This window comes from Pan troglodytes, chromosome 11, assembly GCF_028858775.2.
Source record: "Pan troglodytes isolate AG18354 chromosome 11, NHGRI_mPanTro3-v2.0_pri, whole genome shotgun sequence".
Lineage (NCBI taxonomy): Eukaryota > Metazoa > Chordata > Mammalia > Primates > Hominidae > Pan > Pan troglodytes.
The window spans coordinates 61,472,486-61,491,846 of record NC_072409.2 but is presented as its reverse complement, the minus strand read 5'-3'; the positions used below and the strand labels follow the sequence as shown (position 1 = coordinate 61,491,846).

The 19,361-nt window shown below is 38.3% G+C and overlaps 1 protein-coding gene and 1 long non-coding RNA gene across 26 annotated transcripts in view; one reads left to right on the top strand and one right to left on the bottom strand.

Annotated features, from left to right (window-relative positions):
* TRPM3 (transient receptor potential cation channel subfamily M member 3) overlaps positions 1-19,361 on the top strand; it is a 901,150-nt gene that overhangs the window by 446,536 nt on the left and 435,253 nt on the right. The gene's annotated exons all lie outside the window — the stretch shown is intronic.
* Positions 15,296-17,721, bottom strand: LOC107976674 (uncharacterized). Its single transcript, XR_001720783.3, has 2 exons — positions 17,104-17,721; positions 15,296-15,450 (listed from the first exon to the last, which is right to left on the bottom strand). It is a non-coding gene; the product is annotated as an uncharacterized LOC107976674 (long non-coding RNA).

Below are 19,361 nucleotides of genomic sequence, written 5' to 3'. Positions count from 1 at the left end.
AAAAGCTAAAACCACTGGCTCCAATTTCGATTTAAAGAAGTGTTTCTAGCAACTGATCATTGCTTGCAGCGTAAACAACAGTGACCTAGTACATGAAGTCAGGTTATGCTTCCATGATGAAGTGATTTCAAAGGTGAACTCTGAAGGATGAGTAAGAGTTAACTAGGCGAACGGATGGATTGAGAGAGTATTCTAAGGACATAGGAGCAGAAACAAAAAGAGAATATGGCAAATTTGAGAACTAAAAGAAAACCATTATGGCTGGAGTACAGAAAGGGAAGCAATAGCAGAATAGCAAGAAACAAGGCTAGAAATGTAGGCAGCAAATTTTTCATTTACCTGATTGCTAAGTGTAGTTCCTCTGTCTGTGTTGACATGTCAACCACAAGGGGGCACACAAGACCAAATACCTGGTCTCTGGCACACCTGCCATCCCAAATGCATTTCCTTTGTTCCTTGGGTTATACAAAACTATTTTGTGTAGCCTCTATATCTTTCACATTTGCGTCTGCCAACTAAGCAACAAAGGCAAAAACAAAAGTGACAGAAGTTCCAAGTTGCTACCACCACACAATAGATGCCATATGTGTCTCATGCTCCCTTTAGGTTTAGAAATTCAAACAGCTGTCTGGACACAGGTGTATCAACAGTACCATCTTTCTTCAGTTACAGTGATTTTCTCTTTGGATTCCACATCAGAAAGGCTCATTTTTCAAGGCTAGGGACTCAATGTTTTTACAGGAGGAAAACTAAGGAGTGGTTTTCTTTTTCACAATGTCTCTGTTGTTCCTGGCTTTTTTCCCTAATAGACATTGTGTGGTACCAAGGCCTGCATAGGTAATTCAGCAAGCTTGTGCAGAATGCATTTGGATCGGTAGGAAAAGTAACTTCTGGTGCTCGAACCATGAGATACCAGAACTATCAGGTTCACTGTTACATTAAGATGTTTAAAATGACCTTCATAGAAAGAACAAACATGCAAAAACCTGAGGGAAAATGATACATGTGTATGTCTCTTTCTGTATCTTTGTATTTGTTAGTTATCCCAGAGTTTATAAACTGGATCAGAAGGCATATGACTACTGAATTGGTTATAGACATGAGCCCCATGTGGGCTTACGTTTGGGCAGACCCAAGGGTTCCTGGGCCACACACCACCTGCCCCAGCCTAGACTCTGGTCCTCAGGACTGGAGCTACTTGGAACTGGCTTTGGGTTCAAAGAGCATTAAAAATCAGAATTAGCTTAATCACCCACCCATGAACTACCACTTGAACAAGTGCTACACCAATCTCTCCTGTATGAGAATGAAGACAATTCGTTAGTACTGAGGAATTTAGTAGGCCAAACTATCATTTTGTATCCTGCATGTAATCTTCTGAGACTTTTCTAATAGAAAAGGTGTTTTGGTTGTTATGTAGCTGGCATTATAATTTATGGGAACAAAACTTATCAGACTAATATCAGTTCCTTCTATGGGAATGGCAGGACTAATAGACTGGAAAATGGCGTAATTGTGATTTATCTTGATTCTGTGAAGATTTTTATTTTATGGATACTAATGAAAAAATTAGAAAATGACTCCACCTCACTTTTCAGTGTCAGCTCTATAGACTAAGTAGCATATGTACATTGTATTGCCAGCTTCTTGTTAACTATGTGAAGGGTCTTGGTTAATGAAGTAAGGGGTAAGATCCTTCTCCTTTATGTTGGCAGATGATTATGTTATTTAACCAGTGAACTGTGTTTCATTAGTTCTAAAGGTAATAAAACTAGATAAATTTAACTATTAACTTCCAGAGAAAAGTCAAATAAATTAAAAAGGGAAATCTAAATTTCTCCAGACCCCAACTTAAGAAAGATTTCTTTTTGTTGTTTATATATACGTTAACACTTACTTTTCATTTAACACCATACCTTGGGGAATTATTTTTATACCACAGAGGCCTGGCCATGGATCTGAAAACCACTTTAGCACTTTATTTTATTTCCAAAACTTAGCAGTATTTTGGAAATGACTGAAGAAAAAATAATAACAAAAATGAGTTGGAATTCAACACTTCAACCTCAGTGTTCAGCCAAATAGAATCTTAAGGTTCTGAATTGTAAAGTCCTTCCATTTGACTTGATTTTAGAGTCACATTGAGCCAAAACCAATGTATGTGTCTTGAATTCACTGCTTTGAACTGAAAAGCAAACTGTTTACTTGTTCCCAATGGGATACATTATGCTGAAAGATCGCTTCCTGTTTGTCCTAGAGGGGTTTCCCTTCCCTCAGAGAAGTCACAATTTGGGTCAGCTGTCTCTGCAGGGGCCATCCCCAACAGCTTTCTTGGGATAAGTGAGGTCCCCAAAACACTAGGTTATGGCATTATATGAAAATAAAGACTTGGCACAGTTCTTCCCTTTGCAAAGCATTCTGACTTTAAAAACAGCCTGAATGCTGAAGACAGAGAAAAGGAGCACACTTTCCCCCAACTGACTTCTACTAAACACCCTGTGGATTGTTTCAGATGCTTCTGAAAGCCGTAGGAATGCTCCCTGTGTGGATATTTTAGATGGCCTGTAGGAGGACTGCCCAGAAAGAGCTGCACCTTTTTCTGGCGTGACATTGAAAGGTGCTGGAGAATAAAAATAACCTTGGATCAACATATGAGTCAAATACTGTATTTATCCATCCTGCAGTTAGGGAACAAAAACTTAAAATGCCATCTTGCCAAAAATAATGGCAATTAAAGTATGCCAGCTCCATGACACTATGCATGGTAGCCAAGTGTCCGGAAGCATCGTTACAGAGAAATAATACACTGGAGTTTCCAGTCTTTCATTTCCTATGATGGTATCTACTGAACTCTTTACCCTTCTGTATTCCATAAAACATGAAGGTTTCTTTTCTTCCTCTGAATCCAACCAAGGTGATACCACCAATTCTGCTTATTATTTCAGATCACGTTCAGGCCCAGGTACAGCTGTGCCCTGTCCTAGTAAATTCTAAGAATGATGCTAAATTCTGGCCTGAGTTACTACCTGAAGGAGGTTGAACAAGAAATTGTGGATGTCCAGAAACCACCCCATTCACCAGACTGGAGAAATCAGTTCAGTTAAAAGTACACCTATGACCTACTTCGGATGGGATAGACAGTATATTACTAGCCTTCACAGTTCTTTCTTTTCTAGTGAGGCCCTGTAGGGGGTAGGCCAGATAATCTGACTCATCTTTGCTGTGTGCTTTCATCCCAGTGTGCTCTCTTCTATGAAAGGCAACTGGAACTGAAGAAAAATGAGAAACTCATCTTGAGGTAAAATTGAAAGGAACCAAGGAGCTTAAAGAAGGTAGTGATTATCAGCTAAGCAGAAATAGGGGGTTTGCTAGAACCATGCTTGGTAAGTCTGTCTACCCTCCATCACAGTGCCTTGTATAGAGGAGGGATGCAGCACAAATTATGAAAAGTATAAAAATGATGAGTGAGCAGGGGATAAGAGACGAGAAAGTAAAAGTTTAAAGAGGACATAAAGACCATTATTACAAAATAAACGTAAATGCAGTTCTAGGACTTCCAGACCACAATAGTGAAATCGTCCATTTTCATGGTGCTGTAATCCCAGTTCCAGGAGTAAATAATACATCCCTCTCATGGGAATAATGTAAACAGCAGGAAGGAGAGGGAAAGGAAGAACGGACTGGAAAACAACTAAAAAGTAGTGATGGAGGAGGACAAGTAGGTTGGGCACAGACAATTTTTAAGGCAGTAAAACTACCCTGTATGATACTTTAATGGTTGACACATACCATTCTAGATTTGTCTGAACCCACAGAGTGTACACCACCACCAATGAACCCTATGGACTTTGGGTGATGATGATGTATCAATATAGGTTCATCAGTTGTAACAAAATTCACCTCCCTCAGGGGGTGTTCATAATAGAAAGGCATGTGTCGGGGCAGGACATACATGGGAAATCTCTGTACCTTCCTCTCCATTTTGCTGCAAACCTAAAATTGTTCTAAAAAGTAACATTTTTACTTAAAAAATAGTGACAGTGATCCAAAGAAAATTTGGTAAAAGAGGTTATGTCAGGTAAGAAAAACACTAAATATATATATATATGTGTGTGTGTGTGTGTGTGTGTATATATATATGTATATATATGTGTATATATGTATATATATGTGTGTATATATGTATATGTGTGTATATATGTATATATGTGTATATATGTATATATGTGTATATATATGTATATGTGTGTGTATATATGTATATATGTGTATATATGTATATATATGTGTATATATGTATATATGTGTATATATGTATATATATGTGTGTATATATGTATATATGTGTATATATGTATATATATGTGTATATATGTATATATGTGTATATATGTGTATATATATGTGTATATATATAAACAATTAGAGCATTATATATGGTGTGTATAAAGAAAGAATAAAATTAAAAACAGAAATCCTCAGCAACACCCATAACCCAAGAACAATCGGAACAGTCTTGAAAGCATATGGACAAGGTATTTCTTGTTACTGTGTGGGCTGTGTGCTGTGGGATGTGGGACATTCTATTGTGAGGCTTTGAGTGATCCTATTGGATGCTATGTAAGTGAATATCAGAGGAGTGTTGAAACTTCGTATATTACTATGGATTCAGAGAAGGTAGGCACACAAGAAGATCAGGAAGGATACAACAGTTCACCCTCCCAAACATGCAAAAAAAGGTGAAATTTCTAGTAGAAACCCACAGTCAATTATAATTAACGTTGATACCCAGGAACCTTGTACGCTGAGGAACTGGTGAAATTAACTACAGAGTGTGGCCTACAAAGATCATGTGGAGACATCAATTAGGCGTCCTGCAAAACATGCCAGTCTCCCATCTTAGGAGAAGGAGAACAGTTTAGGTATTCCTCTACTCTGATTTGCTAGAATGAAAACAAAAATGAAGATGGTAGTCCTAGGAAAGAATCTGGAAAAGTCATATTTTGAAAAGGTAAAAGGAAACCAAAAAAAAGTGTTAAGATAGGGCCGGGCGCGGTGGCTCAAGCCTGTAATCCTAGCACTTTGGGAGGCCGAGGCAGGCGGATCACGAGGTCAGGAGTTCGAGACCATCCTGGCTAACGTGGTGAAACCCTGTCTCTACTAAAAATACAAAAAATTACCCCAGTGTGGTGGCGGGAGCCTGTAGTCCCAGCTACTCAGAAGGCTGAGGCAGAATAGCGTGAACCCAGGAGGCGGAGCCTGCAGTGAGCCGACATCGTGCCACTGCACTCCAGCCTGGATGACAGAGCAAGACTCCATCTGAAAAAAAAAAAAAAAAAAAGTATTAAGATAATAAGTATAAAAATGTGACAAGGGGGTAGGAGGAGAGAGATTTAAAAAAATGAAGTGCATTTCTGAAGTTATAAATCAGTTTTATCTCTGTCATTGAAAAGTATATCGTCCATCTAGGTACTTCTCAAGATGCGAGCAACAAACCATATTCCATTTATTAAAGAGAATATACTGATGTTGGTCAAAGAAGAAGCCCTTAAACAGGAGAAACAGGAGTCATAAACTCGTATTAAAAGGATATATTCATGTTTGTTTAGAAGTTTGCTCTCATTTGTGACACAGAATGGCAAACCTTCCAAAACTTCTTGTGATCCAAAATGTGTTCCCCACATCTACCTGTTCATAGGAGCCAAATAAGATCTGAAGAAATTTTAATACACATTTCTAGTTAATTTAAAATCCTAGATAAAAAATGTTAAAGCTTTGGGAATAATTTAAGCAGACAGAAAACCAAAAAAGAAAACTTGAAGCTACTGTTAAAGTGAAAAGAAAAAAATTCAAATAAACTCTCAAACCAGAGAGCATTCAGTACAATAGAAATTAGACAGGGAGCTGATCTAAAGGTGAGAAATCAGTGCACTTTAACATTGCGATTTAGCCAACGATTCACTGTTGGCCTTGGACATAATCTGAGTGCCATGGCTGTGGGATGTAAAGGTGAGGTGGAACCATATTTTTAGCATCCTAGCTTGCTTAATCCTTCATAAGCCAACAAAACAAGTGTTCTTCAGTGTCTTGTTCACTTGGTTTGACTGTCCGGATTTGCTAGCAGTGGACAGACATGGGCATAGTGACACCTTGGTGTCACTGTAGAGTAGGGAAAAGTGGAGATTGTTTCTTTATCAGATTCCCCATGATACCCAGCTACAATATTAAACCTATGCCTTTCACCACCTATGCCTTTATCCTCTAGATAAACTGAGCAAAATGAGCCCCTGTCTGAAGATCAAAGTTCTTAACCCCTTTATATAATCTGCAGAATTCTGGTTCTGTAAATATGTGTTCAGTTTTTCTGAGATGAAGATATCATTGATTATTCACATTAGCCTGAAAAGGTTAAGAAAGACCTTTTATTATTTCAACCGCATAGTACCTTCAATGTGTAGAACTCTAGATTCTGTGATTATAAAAGTGAGTAAGACACAGTAATTGCCCTTCAGCTGTTCTCAGTCCACTGGGGAAAATAAACCCAAGCCAATTTCAAAAATGCATTCCACATTACAGTATAAAGAGACACATAAAGCCTAAGGCTCCAGGGAATTATAGAGGGAAAAGTGACAAGATTAAAGTTTCTTTCTAGAATTGTCAGAAATGGCAATTAGGGACCAAAGTTGAGACACCAAGACAGGACAGTTAAGTAAATAAGCATTTGTGTGACTCTGTATGTATGGGTCAGACAGCAACTGGGTTTTGCATGGCTTTATTTTGAGCAATTATTTTTTAAGAGCCTGGCATGCTGAGTTTATGTGTCATCTTGCCCATACGTCTGGAAAGATGCTAGGAACCTCTGACATAGCTAATTAAAACAAATGGCTCTTGTTCTGGTGTGACGAATGACGAGGCAAGCAACATCTCACTCTTCTTTACTAGATTGTGCCACAGCCTAATGGGAGAAAAAAATGTCAAAAAGTCTCACCAGATACCTTCCCTAATTGTTACAAGGACTCTAGATGTGCAGGGATGACAAATGCCAAAACATAACGCAGTTAAAAAAAAAAAAAAAGATCCAGTGTGTTTGGGTTTGGAAATCAAAATGATGAGAATTTTTTAAAAGTAATCACCTAACATGCACACTTTTAGGAAAGATAAGAGTTAAAAGCAGTAAGTAATCCATCTGTCTTCCACTTTTTATCTCCCCTGAACTAGAGAAAATTTGTTGAACTGCTGATTATAACATATTCTTGAATAAAGCTCTTTAGGAGACCCTGATGAGGAAGTTCAAAGAGAGTTAATTAGGTCTTCTAACCTTAGGAAATGCCGACATCTTAAAAACTAGTCAGCACCCACGTGTTATACTGTAGAGACATGTAGACTAATTTTCAGCCTAGTGTAAGGCAAGAAAATGCTGATGAGATTACATGCACACACACACACACACACACACACACACACACAGAGAGAAGACACGGCTGGAATCATGAAGACCTACATGCTCTGATTTTTGCAAAAGTTGCCTTTGTGACTTGTGGTTGTTGATCCAGGAGCATCCCCATGGATCCAATGAATCATCTGTGCAAATACAAAGCAAAGATGGAGAACATGCTCTGCAGGAAACAAGGAAAAGAGTTTAGAGGTGACCATCCCAGGCCAGTTTCATGTTTCCAGTTGATCAGCAGGGATAAATAAACTGTATGCCATTTCTTTGTTTCTGACATCTAAAGAGGCTGAGGGTTTATTAGATAGAATGCACAACAAAAGCAGAGTCAGCAGGAATTTAGCTGATGCACGTGTTTAATGGCAGGTTTTGAAAAGAGCAGTGATTTATATTTTGCTGGAGAGCCCTGGATGCTGAGTAAGCTGGTGAGGTTCCCCTGGAGAGTAAGATGGTCTGGAGGCAGAAAGGGAAAAATACTGACGGGGGAAAATTTCTCTGGGCATACGTATCAATGTGTATACTTCCCTGCCATGGAGCAGAAGGCAGAGCCAGCTTCAGGAAACCACATAGGTTAACTTCCAATTTTGAAAAAAAAAAGTGAATTAAATTTAAAAATTATTTGTAAGGAGCTTTAGAGAAGTATATAAGAAAAATAAGGAATAGAGTCAAAGTCAGGTAGTTTTCAAGCCCAGGAGTCATGGAGTGAGTGGTGGAAAGATCACAGGCTTTGGAGTTACATACACCTGGGTAAGCTTCCTAGGCCTGTTACATAGCAACTGGGATTACTAACACTGGCCAAGGTATTTTGTATCAACAGCTAACATATTTTGGGCATTTTTTATGTGTTAGGTATTGGGATTTTATACAATATTTAGTTCATTCTCTCTGTAGCTTTATTTTATCAGTGAAGTTTGAGATTAGGTATCTTGTTCAAGGTTATACAGCCAATAAAGAAGGGAATCAGGACTCAGGCCTCCATGACTATTTATTTATATTCCAAATATGTTCTCTGTGAAATAGAGATGCTATTACTAGTCTCCCAGTGCTTGTGGGTGAACATAGTGACCGTTAATAACTGGTCATTTTCTCACTCCCTAGTTGTACCCATTTTGTTCAGTGCAACAATCACAGTATGCCTCTGTGACATGAATGTCATTGGGACTCTGATGGCCAGGTTCTTGCAATTTGCCTGTTTTCCCCCCAGGAGAGAGGAATCTTAATCAGAAGGGAATTGCTACCCTACCCAAATGCTGGTCAGCATCCTCAATCCCCCTGGAGTGCTTTCTTTCTTTCTTTTTTCTTTCTTTTTTTTTTTTTTTTTGAGATGGAATCTCACTCTGTCGCCCAGGCCAGAGTGCAGTCGCGCAATCTCAGCTCACTGCAGTGGAGCGCTTTCTTTCTGCCTGTGCTCCTTCCACAGATAATCTCATGCACCCCCTTGGTGTCAAAGACCATCTCGACTTGGTAACTCTCAAATCTGCATTTCCAGTTCTGACCTTTATTCAGAACTCCAGACTTGGCATTTCCATTTGGATGGCTAATCGGTATTTTAAACTTGGCATATCCAAAACTGAACCTTTTGATTTTTCAGCCTGCCTCTCTTCCAATTATTATCCCAGTCAATAGCAGGATCATCCAATGCTAAAGCCCCCATTCTATGAGTTGTTCTTGATTCCTCTTTTTGTTGCTACCCCCTCCCAGTTAGCCCATTAGAAAATATTGTTAACTCTACTTCTAGAATACATATCGATTCTATACACGGCTACTACCATGACCCTAATGTAAAACTGCCATCACCTCACACCTGTACTGTAATCATTCTGACCAGACTCCTGGTTTCCATTCCACAGTCAATTCTTCATTCAGCCATCAGCATGAGCTTTATGAAATACAGATAAAATTATGATGTCCCCTCACTTAAAACCCTCCAATGACTTCCCATTGTACTTGGAAAAAATCCAAACTCCTTACATTGGTTTACAGAGTCCTACAATATGGTACCAGCTCCTCTATGCCCTCAGGTCCTGCCGCAACCCCTTACTTACTGCACACCAGGTACATTGGTCTTTATGTCCCTCAACCAAGCACATAAATCTCTTGGGGGTTTGTACTTGTTTCTGTTCTCTCTGCCTAGAGTTCTCCTATCATTTCTTCCCATTGCAGAATGTTTCTGATACTCAAGTGTCAGCCCAAATGTCACCTCCTTAAAGGAAGGTAATACCTTCCCGACACCTCAGTGACTCAGCATCACTGTTGTGTTGGCACTTTTCAATATCCAAGACTTTTTAAAATTTATTTTTGGTTGTTTTCTGATTTATTTATTCACACTCCTATTCACTTACTCATTTCTACCACACACCGTCTAGAATAGCTTTGTCAATATGGTATCCACTGCCAACATATGGTTATTTAAGTTAAATTAGCTAAAATTAAATAGAATTAAAAATTCAGTTCTACTGTTATACTAGTCACATTTCATGTGCTCAATACACACATATGGCTAGCAGCTACTGTATTGTACAGTGCAGATATTATAGATCATTTCCATCACCACAGAAAGTTTTGTTAGACAGTGTTGCTCTACATTATAAGCTTCAAGAGAACAGGAACAGGGCTCATTCACTGCTGAATTCCCAGACAGTACCCAGCACATAGTAGACTCTCAGAAATATTTGCTGAATGAACGGGCTGGGGGCAGAATTAATCTACCCAGAGGGACCAGGAGAATTCATCACTAATATTTGGAGTGTAGAAGCCCTGCTTCACAAAGAAGCTATCAGCAAAGCAAATTAGGTAGTCCCACATCCTACACAGTAGAGAGCCCTACACTGACTAGAACACCAGCTTATAGGCCAACTCAAAATTTACTTCTTCATTTAACAGTTGTAGACAAGAGTCAAGCCCATATGCACAAAAGGACCACAATGTGCTGGGCATCATTGTAGCACAAGTGGTACAAGGAGCTCCCATACTCACTTTTAAAGGAAGTGACTTGTAAATGCATAACTGTGACACTCTGTGCCCAGGCAGAGTGTACAGGAGTGGAGCAAAGAAATGAGTGATTGTCCTGAGTCTGAAAAGCATAAAGACTCAGTATGTCAGACAGAGTGTCAACAGGGAGGCTACCTGGAGCTGGGCCTCAAAGGATAAGTAGGATTTACCAGCAGTAAAGTGAGGAAAGACATTTTTATCAGAAGGAACAGCATGCCCAGAACACAAGAAAGCTGAGATGGCTCAGTGTATCTGGGAACTTGAAACAGTTTGAAGCAGATGGAATGTAGAGTACAAGGATGAACACACCAGTGATGAGGCAGCTGAGGGAGGCTTGGAGATCACGGAAGGCCTTCTATGAGCCACAAAGGATTTGGATGCTAATTGGTGTGGACTTGGAGCAACTGAAGAAATTTAAGTTAAGGGAGTAGCTTAAGGTGAACTTTGTTTTAGAAATATCTTTCTAGACAGAATTTCTTAATTCTGTGCCATGGACTTCTTTAACACTCTGGGAAAGCCTATGGATCCCTTATTAGTACTCAAAAAAAAAAAACAAAAAAAACCCAGACACATAGTATTTCAAAGGAGACCAATTGCATGGAAATCCAGCTATCAAGTTCCTAAAAATTATGATACAGCAAATATGTGCTTCTTATTAGTACACTAAATAACAAGATCTAGCAGCAAGTCTAATAACTATCATAATTTTGAATGGTGGTGACTATAAATGACATGTGGGAATATTTGCTGCAACTATAATGAGATATAAAACATCTGATTTTGTTTGGTGACAAAGTCACAACTGCTGTTAATATTATACTGTAGATTGTTGTCTCAATTCATAACATATGTAAACAATAAATTTCAATAATAAATTAGTGAAAATAAAGACAATGTTTATGCAAGTTCATGGACCACTGAATTCTACCCATGAATCTAGGTTAAGAGCCCCTTCTCTAGGCAATATGAAGAGTGAAGTTGGGAGTGAGAAAGAGTAGAGGTGGATATTTTGAGGCTGAAGGAAGGGCAAGCAATTAGAAAGATTTCATTCTGGTTCAGGTGAGAGATGAGAAAGCCTACAACTGAGCAGTTCCTTTAAACCCAATGTAACACATATTAACTTCCAAAATGGATCATTGCAACAACAGTTATTTATATTAGAAAGGATTCATTACATGTGTCTATAAATAGGTACCATCTTTATTTAAGATATTATTTAATTTACAGAACTTTGAGTATGCAAGCTTCAGGAAGCCTATGTCAGGAGTGAGACAGTTGTGCTGGTTGTATTTTCAAAGCCCATTTGGAACATGGCAAGAAGAAAACTTAGTAGTTCTAAAATTTGTTCTGCCAGAGGGATGGGGAACATCCCTTTTGTGCATTTTATGCCTTTATTTTGTTTATTTTTAACCACATGAATGTGCAGTCCTGTGCGTGCACTCACACACACAGTTTAAAATGGTGACACCAGTAATAATAAACAACAAATAATAATAAAATAGCCCAGGACTGAGAGAAGTGAATTTTGCCTTCCTTCATTTTAACGCAAACATTTCAAACCCAGGGTGTTTTGGATCCAAGCACATATGATAAAGGAACAGAGATCTAGGGAATCACCTTTCAAGACCTTTTTATCTCATAACTTGAACTGAAAGCTTCTATCTTGTTATAAACTCTTAAACTGTACTGTTTGTTTTATCGTGACTTATTGAATTGTCTAGGCTCTAGGCAGAAGTTTTAAAGCAGGCAATCTCATTCATTTTTATTGCCAATAACAGTGGTGAAGGAGAGGGAATGTTTGGACTCAGTTACTGGTTTTAGATGTATTGTTGTTTCATGCCTGTACATTTTACCACTCCAAGTAGAGACAACATTCTTTGACACGAGGGCCCTGCATCTGCCACCGAACACTGCATTTTGCATGCAGCAGATTTTGAGACTGAGAGAAATAGTGCATCTTGTCTCAGAATAGAATAGGTATTAAATACACAGCTTGAAAGCCGGAATTTCTAGGTTCTGAACTCCTCCACTTATTAGCTATGTGATTTGGGGCAAGTTATTTAAATACTCTGTAGTTTCCTCATTGTACAAAAGGCATAAGTTTAGAATTTACAGTACCTTTCTCAGAGAAATGTTATGACAGTTAAACAAATTAACACACATAAAGTGCCCTCAATAGGGTCTGGCTAAGGAAGTGTTTAATAAATGTTAGGTGTTATTCTCGCTGTTCACATGGGAGAATGATCACATGCTTTCTATGGAAATAGAGATTCCCATGAATAGTTGCTTCAGGTTGTAAAAGAGATCATCATGCTTCTATTATATCTAACTTAATTGAGCCTAGAGACAAGATTTATTTTTGTTTGAAGTATATTAGAAGATATAATTAGGATGAATGCCCAAGTTCCTAATCTATACACTCCAAACCCATTGGGATTTACCTTGAACAACATATAAAGCTTAATGTTCCCTTTTCAAAGAAAATTTTGATCTTGGTCCAGGTCAGAAGGGCAGAAAATGCCAACACCGTAACCTCCATCCTACCCCCACCCCAAACCCTACAGAAGGACTAAGAAAACGAAAAGTCAACAACAGTAATAAGGGAGAAAGCTGTTGACAGTTGTAAACCTTTGGGGCTTGCTGTTTCACCAAGTTAAAAGTTCAGTTGCTGTTGCTTCTAGATTGTTTAGCTAAGCCTGTGGGCAAGATAGGAAGGTTGTTTCACTGTAGGGGATTTATTACAAACTAAAGGAGATGGAGTGAAAGAGGCATACATTTATGTAGTCCTTGGTGATATGTCAAAATAGTGGATATGCTCTTTTTCTTTCCATTTGTCCCTTGGAAAATGAAAACTGTCATTTCTTATTTATGTTATAGATATAAGCTTAGGTGTGTTGTGAAAAAGACAACAGGAGGAATTTTTTTTTCAAAGAATATCATCTTTTTAAAGTATAAACATATGATTCCATGATATGTATATAGTGTATGTGTCCTATCACCACATAACAAGTTATCACAGACTTAGAAACTTAAGACAATGCCCATCTATTATCTCACAGTTCAGTAGGTTGGAAGTCTGGCACAGCATGATTGGGTTCTGCTCAGGGTATCACAGAGTTGAAATCAAGTCAGCCAGTTGCATCCTCATCTGGAGGCTCAACTCAGGAAAGGCCTCCCTCTAAACCCTTTCACATTAGTGTAAAATTCATTTCCAAGTAGTGTGGAAAGGAAATCCTTTTGTCTTGCTGGCTTTCAGTGAGGGACTGATCTCAGCAGCTAGAGGCCACCCTCAGGTCCTTCCCATGTAGTGCCCAGGGGCAGTTTACAACACAGATGCTGCCTTTCTTCAAGAGTTGCCTGTCCAAGAGCATCTCTCTGACATCCTCTTGTGCAACAAGCAAGAGAAAACTCTACTTTTACGGGGCTCATGTGATTAGATTAGGCCCACAAGAATAATCATATTTTAAGATCAACTGATTTGAGGAATTTAATTACATGAGCAAAATTTCTTCACAGCAGTACCTAGATTCACATCATTGAATAATCACTGGCTGGGAATCTTGGAGGCCCATCTTAAAATTCTGCCTACCAAAATACACATATGAAAGTATACAGTGGACGCTCACCTAGCATAGTCAGGGAAAGGGCAGTGGTAGGGAACTAACTGTCTTAGGTTTCTATTCTAGACGAATTGCTGTTAGAAACTTCACAATGGTTAGTGTTTTTATGCTCTTAACAGCCCTTCCATTTTACAGGTGAGACAATGAAGGCTTCTTAGGTTACACAGCTAGAAAACAACCAGGCAAGATTTCAAACTTAAGAGTATCCGGATTCAAAGCCTGTATGCTTAGCTCTGTATCTGTGGTTCTCAAACATTAGTATGTATTTTAATCAGTGGCAAGCTTTGCGTTCATTTCTAGGCTCTGATTCACTAGACCACAGCCTGAGAATCTCAAGAAATTTAAGAAATCTTAAATTTAAGAACTCTTGCTCAATAGCAATGTTTCCAAGAGATTCCAAAGAATTTCAGTGACTTACATAGGCTTGCTTACTTTACCAACAGATATTTTAACACCAAAAAATTTAGAGGAACATAATTACAGAATATAAGACCATCTTTTATCTCTTTATGTTTCTCACTTTTCTGTGCAATGATAGTAAATTATAAGGAGTACACTAATCCAAGGTCTGGCATTTGGGAACCACTGTTGTATACTATAGCTGGAATGTTTTTAATTATTTACATGACATGCATGATTTATTAATTATCCATAAAATAAAATTTTTAAATAATTTTAAATATATGAATACTTTAATACAGTGTTACAAGTTTTGAAACCTCCAAAGACATTCCAGGATCCAACAGAGAATTAATCATTGTTCTACTGGTGTGCAGTAGTACTACTTAATGGAAACTCCTAGTCAATCGATTACTAGATTAACAATATCTTATAGTATGTATATGACTATATTCTCAGAATGATAAAAATGACAGAAAGAACCTCTTTGAACTTGTTTTCACAAGTTCTATTAGGTTGGTGCAAAATTAATTGCGGTTTTTGCCATTAAAAGTAATGGCATATTGATTCATGGAATATTGGGGAAAAAAATAGATCTTAGAGACCTTAGGAAAAAGACATAAGAAATGGAAGAATGAAGCAGAATTGTCTAAATGCTCCATATGTTTCAATTACCATCTACATCAAATAGACCACATAGAAGTTGGATCTTACTCAGAGCCTGTGTTCAAAATTCAGCAGGAAATCCAAAAATTACATAAAATCAAAATTGTTTTTGAAAATTGAATAAAGGGATAGAATAGACATTACTCTCTTCACTTAAGCACTGGATCAAGCATTTAAGTTTTGAGCCATTCTGTATTTTTAAAATGCCCAACAGTTTTTGTTTATATGGCTGTTTTTGTTGTCATCAGTTGTTATGTTGATTTTGCTGAGTCGTATGATTTCAATTCAGTTTAATGCACATATGATGGAGTTCCACTGTAGAACTTTCTGGAAGAGATAAATAATACATTACGCATTCCTATACTGCTGAATATGTTTACTTTAAATGTAAATGTAAATTAATTAAAATCAAGTAAAATGAAAAACTCAGTTTCTCAGTCACACTAGATACATGTCAAGTACTCAAAAGCCACCCATGACTGAAAGCTACCATGTTGGACAGATACAGCACAGATATGGAAAATTTCCATCACCTAGAAAGTTCTATCAGAAGACACTGATCCACTTTTGGTTAAACGATACTCCTTGAGGGATGACTATGATAATAAAAGACTGATATACCGTGTCCTCCTCTGAGGTGTTAATCCTTTCTGATACCAGAGATCTAAAGAGGCTCCACTAGATTATACATCTGTTTTTGCACATTCACATTTTACTCACATATATTTTGGGGAAATCACAAATGCTAAAGAGGTAGATTAATATGGTAGGGGAAAAATAGCTCTGTTTCCAAAACTGGCTAATTCACTTACTAATTTAACTACCAAAAGCCAGTCCCCATAGGTCTCTGGGTCTTTGTTTCCTTGTCTGTGAAATGGAGATAATAATATCCACCTCACATGGGAACTGTCTGCTTGACTTAGATAATTCAAGGGGAAATATCTCAAAGCATCATACAATTCTGAATTATTATAAACTTGTTCTTGAAATGATTACATGCAACCAAGTTTACATATTTATTAAAGTATAAGTAATAAAGATGTATGAAGTTAAAGTATATGTATATTATTATTAATTTTAGAGACAAGGTGTTCCTCTGTTGCCCAGGTGAAGTGCAGTGGCACTACCATAGCTCAGTGCAGCCTTGAACTTCTGGATTCACGTGATCTTCCTGCCTCAGCCTCCCCAGTAGCTAGGGCAGCAGTCTTGCACCACCATGCCTGGCTAATTTTATTTAATTTTAATTTTTTTTGGTAAAGATGGGGGTCTTGCCCAGGCTAGCTCCAAACTCCTAGCCTCAAGGGATCCTCCTGCCTTGGCCTCCCAAAATGCTGGTATTCCAAGCATGAGCCACAGTGCCTGGCCACATACATGTATATCCTTAAAACCCAACAGCAACCACAGAATTGTCTAGAAGTTAGACCCACAAAGTATATTTTCCTGGAAGGAATATTTTATCATTAACTTTGTTTAGAAGTGCCAGAGTGTGATAATAATAAAAAGCAGACTGAATTTTTGTTGACTTTATTTTTGTTTTAAGTATTCTCCCTCCATCCTGTCCTTGGTATACCAGGGTATTGAGTGTACTCCACCCAGTGCCTCATTCTCGCTCCAACTCATGGCTTTGTTAGTCTTTTTATAAAAGATTTATTATATTTTGCCTGTAATATGTTTCCCTTCCCTTGTTAAATCATAGATTGCATGAGTGCAGAGATTATATCTGGTTCATTTTTATACCTCCCAAAAGGGCCCAGCACAGTGCTGGCACAAAGTCAGGTCTCAGAAATCACTTGTCTGTTGAACTGAGATTAGCAACAAGTACTTTAGATGAATTTAGAAGACAACTTTTATTTAAAAAAGAAACACAGCATTTAATTATAATGCTTTTGGCCACAAATAATAAATACCTAACTAAAAAATGTCTTGGTTGATACAGACATTTCATTTCCTGCATAACAAGAAGCTTGGAAATATACATACCCAGGGCTGGTTTGGAGCCTCAATACTGCCAGAGCACTGGGTTGCCTTCTCTAGAATTTTGTTGGCCTCTTCCTCATGGTGCCCAAATAGGTGCAGTAGATCTGTATGGCATATCTTCACACCAAACATACCCAACAAGAAGGGAGGGAGGGAAAAGTCTTATCTTCATCCATCTCTCTTTAAGAAGAAAATTCTTTCCCAGACACCCTCCAGCAGAGATCTTCTTAATTAAATTAGTCGGCACTGGGTCTCAGGCTTACCTCTGGCATTTTTAGCTTAAGGACTGTGTAATATTGGCCCCAATTGCCTCTGCTGCAGTACAGCTATCCCTAACCCCCATAGGTAATAATTGCATAATCAGGCCTTCTTTGTGATCTCATGTTCTTTTACTTTCTCCGTTTCTCTGTTCTGTTTCTTTGGTACTCCATATCATCTGCTGGGTATTGTTCACATCTGCATGTTAAAATGCATTTAATTTGAGATAACCCAACAGCAAAAAGCTAGAACCTAGGACAAAGATACAGGAAACTCTGAATGACCTCATATTCTGCAAGGTAAATAAAATACGGATGACATATTAGTTTTCTATTGCTGCTAGACAAATTACCACAAATGTAGTGGCTTAAAATAACATTAATCTGTTCTCTTAAAATTTTGAAAGTCAAAAACACAAAAAGAGTCTTGAGTGACTAAAATGAAGGTATCAGCAGGGCTTGTTCCTTCTGGAGGCTCCAGGAGAGAATCTGTTCCTTGCTTCTTCCAGCTTTGGAGTGGGACAGCATTCCTTGTCTCCTGGCCACATCACTCCAATTTCTGCTTCTGTTGTTACATCACTTTCTCCCCTCTTGTGCATAATCCTTGAGAATATCTGTTTTCTAGTCACTGGCCCATTTCACCTGCTAATCCCAGTAGCTTTTATTTTAATGAATCCAGTTAGAACTATATAAAACAGTGTCTTCTGTGTTATGGGAAGACACTTCCTTTGAATTTTGTGATTAAGAGAAAGTGTTTGGAAGATGCCAGGGGCCACACTGTTTTTTCAGCAGAACCTCCTGCCTCTCCCTCTGTGTTTACACAAATTTAACCAAATAATTGCATTATTACAACACTGCCAGCCTTCAAATTATAGAACTTCTGTTAATTTAAATTTCAGGCTATTGGCAGAAAGAACTTTAGAATGGGTAATCTTTTAACACTCTCAGAAAACAAGTGGGGGTAGTGGCTGTTACGTAGCAGGCAATGACTGTATCTGCCTCAGATAAGTCTTCATTCCTCTCATGTTTATTGTAAGTAAACTAAAGTTAAAATTTATGTAGCTTGTTGAAAGTCACACAGAAAATATGTGAAGGACCTGTGAAATAAACACAGTGTGATTCCAGAGCTCACATTCTTGTTAGCATGCTCTAGTGCCTCCTCCATTTCTGGCTTACATAGCTGGACTGAGGGAGGTGAGAAACTGAATATACAAAGGAACCACAGCCAGACCATCGATAAAAATGAACTCTGACCCACAATCTGCAGTAACCACCCCAGGAAGCCAACCTGCTATGTATAGTAACCAGTCCAGGAAGTCAAACTACTGTCTCTGGCAACCAGTCCAGGAAGCCAAACAATATCTTTGTAACAATAGGCTCTAAACAGCCAGGACTTGATTAATAACTGGCAGCATCTCTATTTTTTCCCCCATTTTCAAGATAGGATCAACTTTGAACAGTCAAATATATGCCCCTAACCAATAACACAGGGTGTCCACTTCTAGCTATCCTGTCTACAGCTTCCCCATTCCAACAGCCTATAATCAGGCTACCTCTGAAGCCTTTCTGTTTTTTATGGTAAAGCTTTCTCCTTCCTCTGCCTGCCCACAAGTCTCTGCCAGACACAAGCGATGGTGGCTGACTCCCTTGCTCTAGCACGCTCTGAATCAGTGGCCTTTTCCTATTCTTCTTTGCATGCTCTGTTTATTTCCACAGAGGTGTCTAGTAAAGAGAGAGAAAATGCTGGCACAAGAGAAAAATTGATCTTGAATAGAATGAGTTTGATGCCTTTGAAGTATCTAAGTCTGTATATCTAGTAGGCACTTGGATATATTGATTTGAAGGGTCTAAGCAGTAAAGAGTGGATAAAGTAGTAAAAAGTGAGAATATATGAGGTATTAGAACTGATCCTGGAGAAGCTCCTGTATTTAATGGCTGGGAAGAGCAGCATTAACCTACAAAAGAGTGTGAAGTATGATGGGGGTGATAGGAAAAAAACTAGAG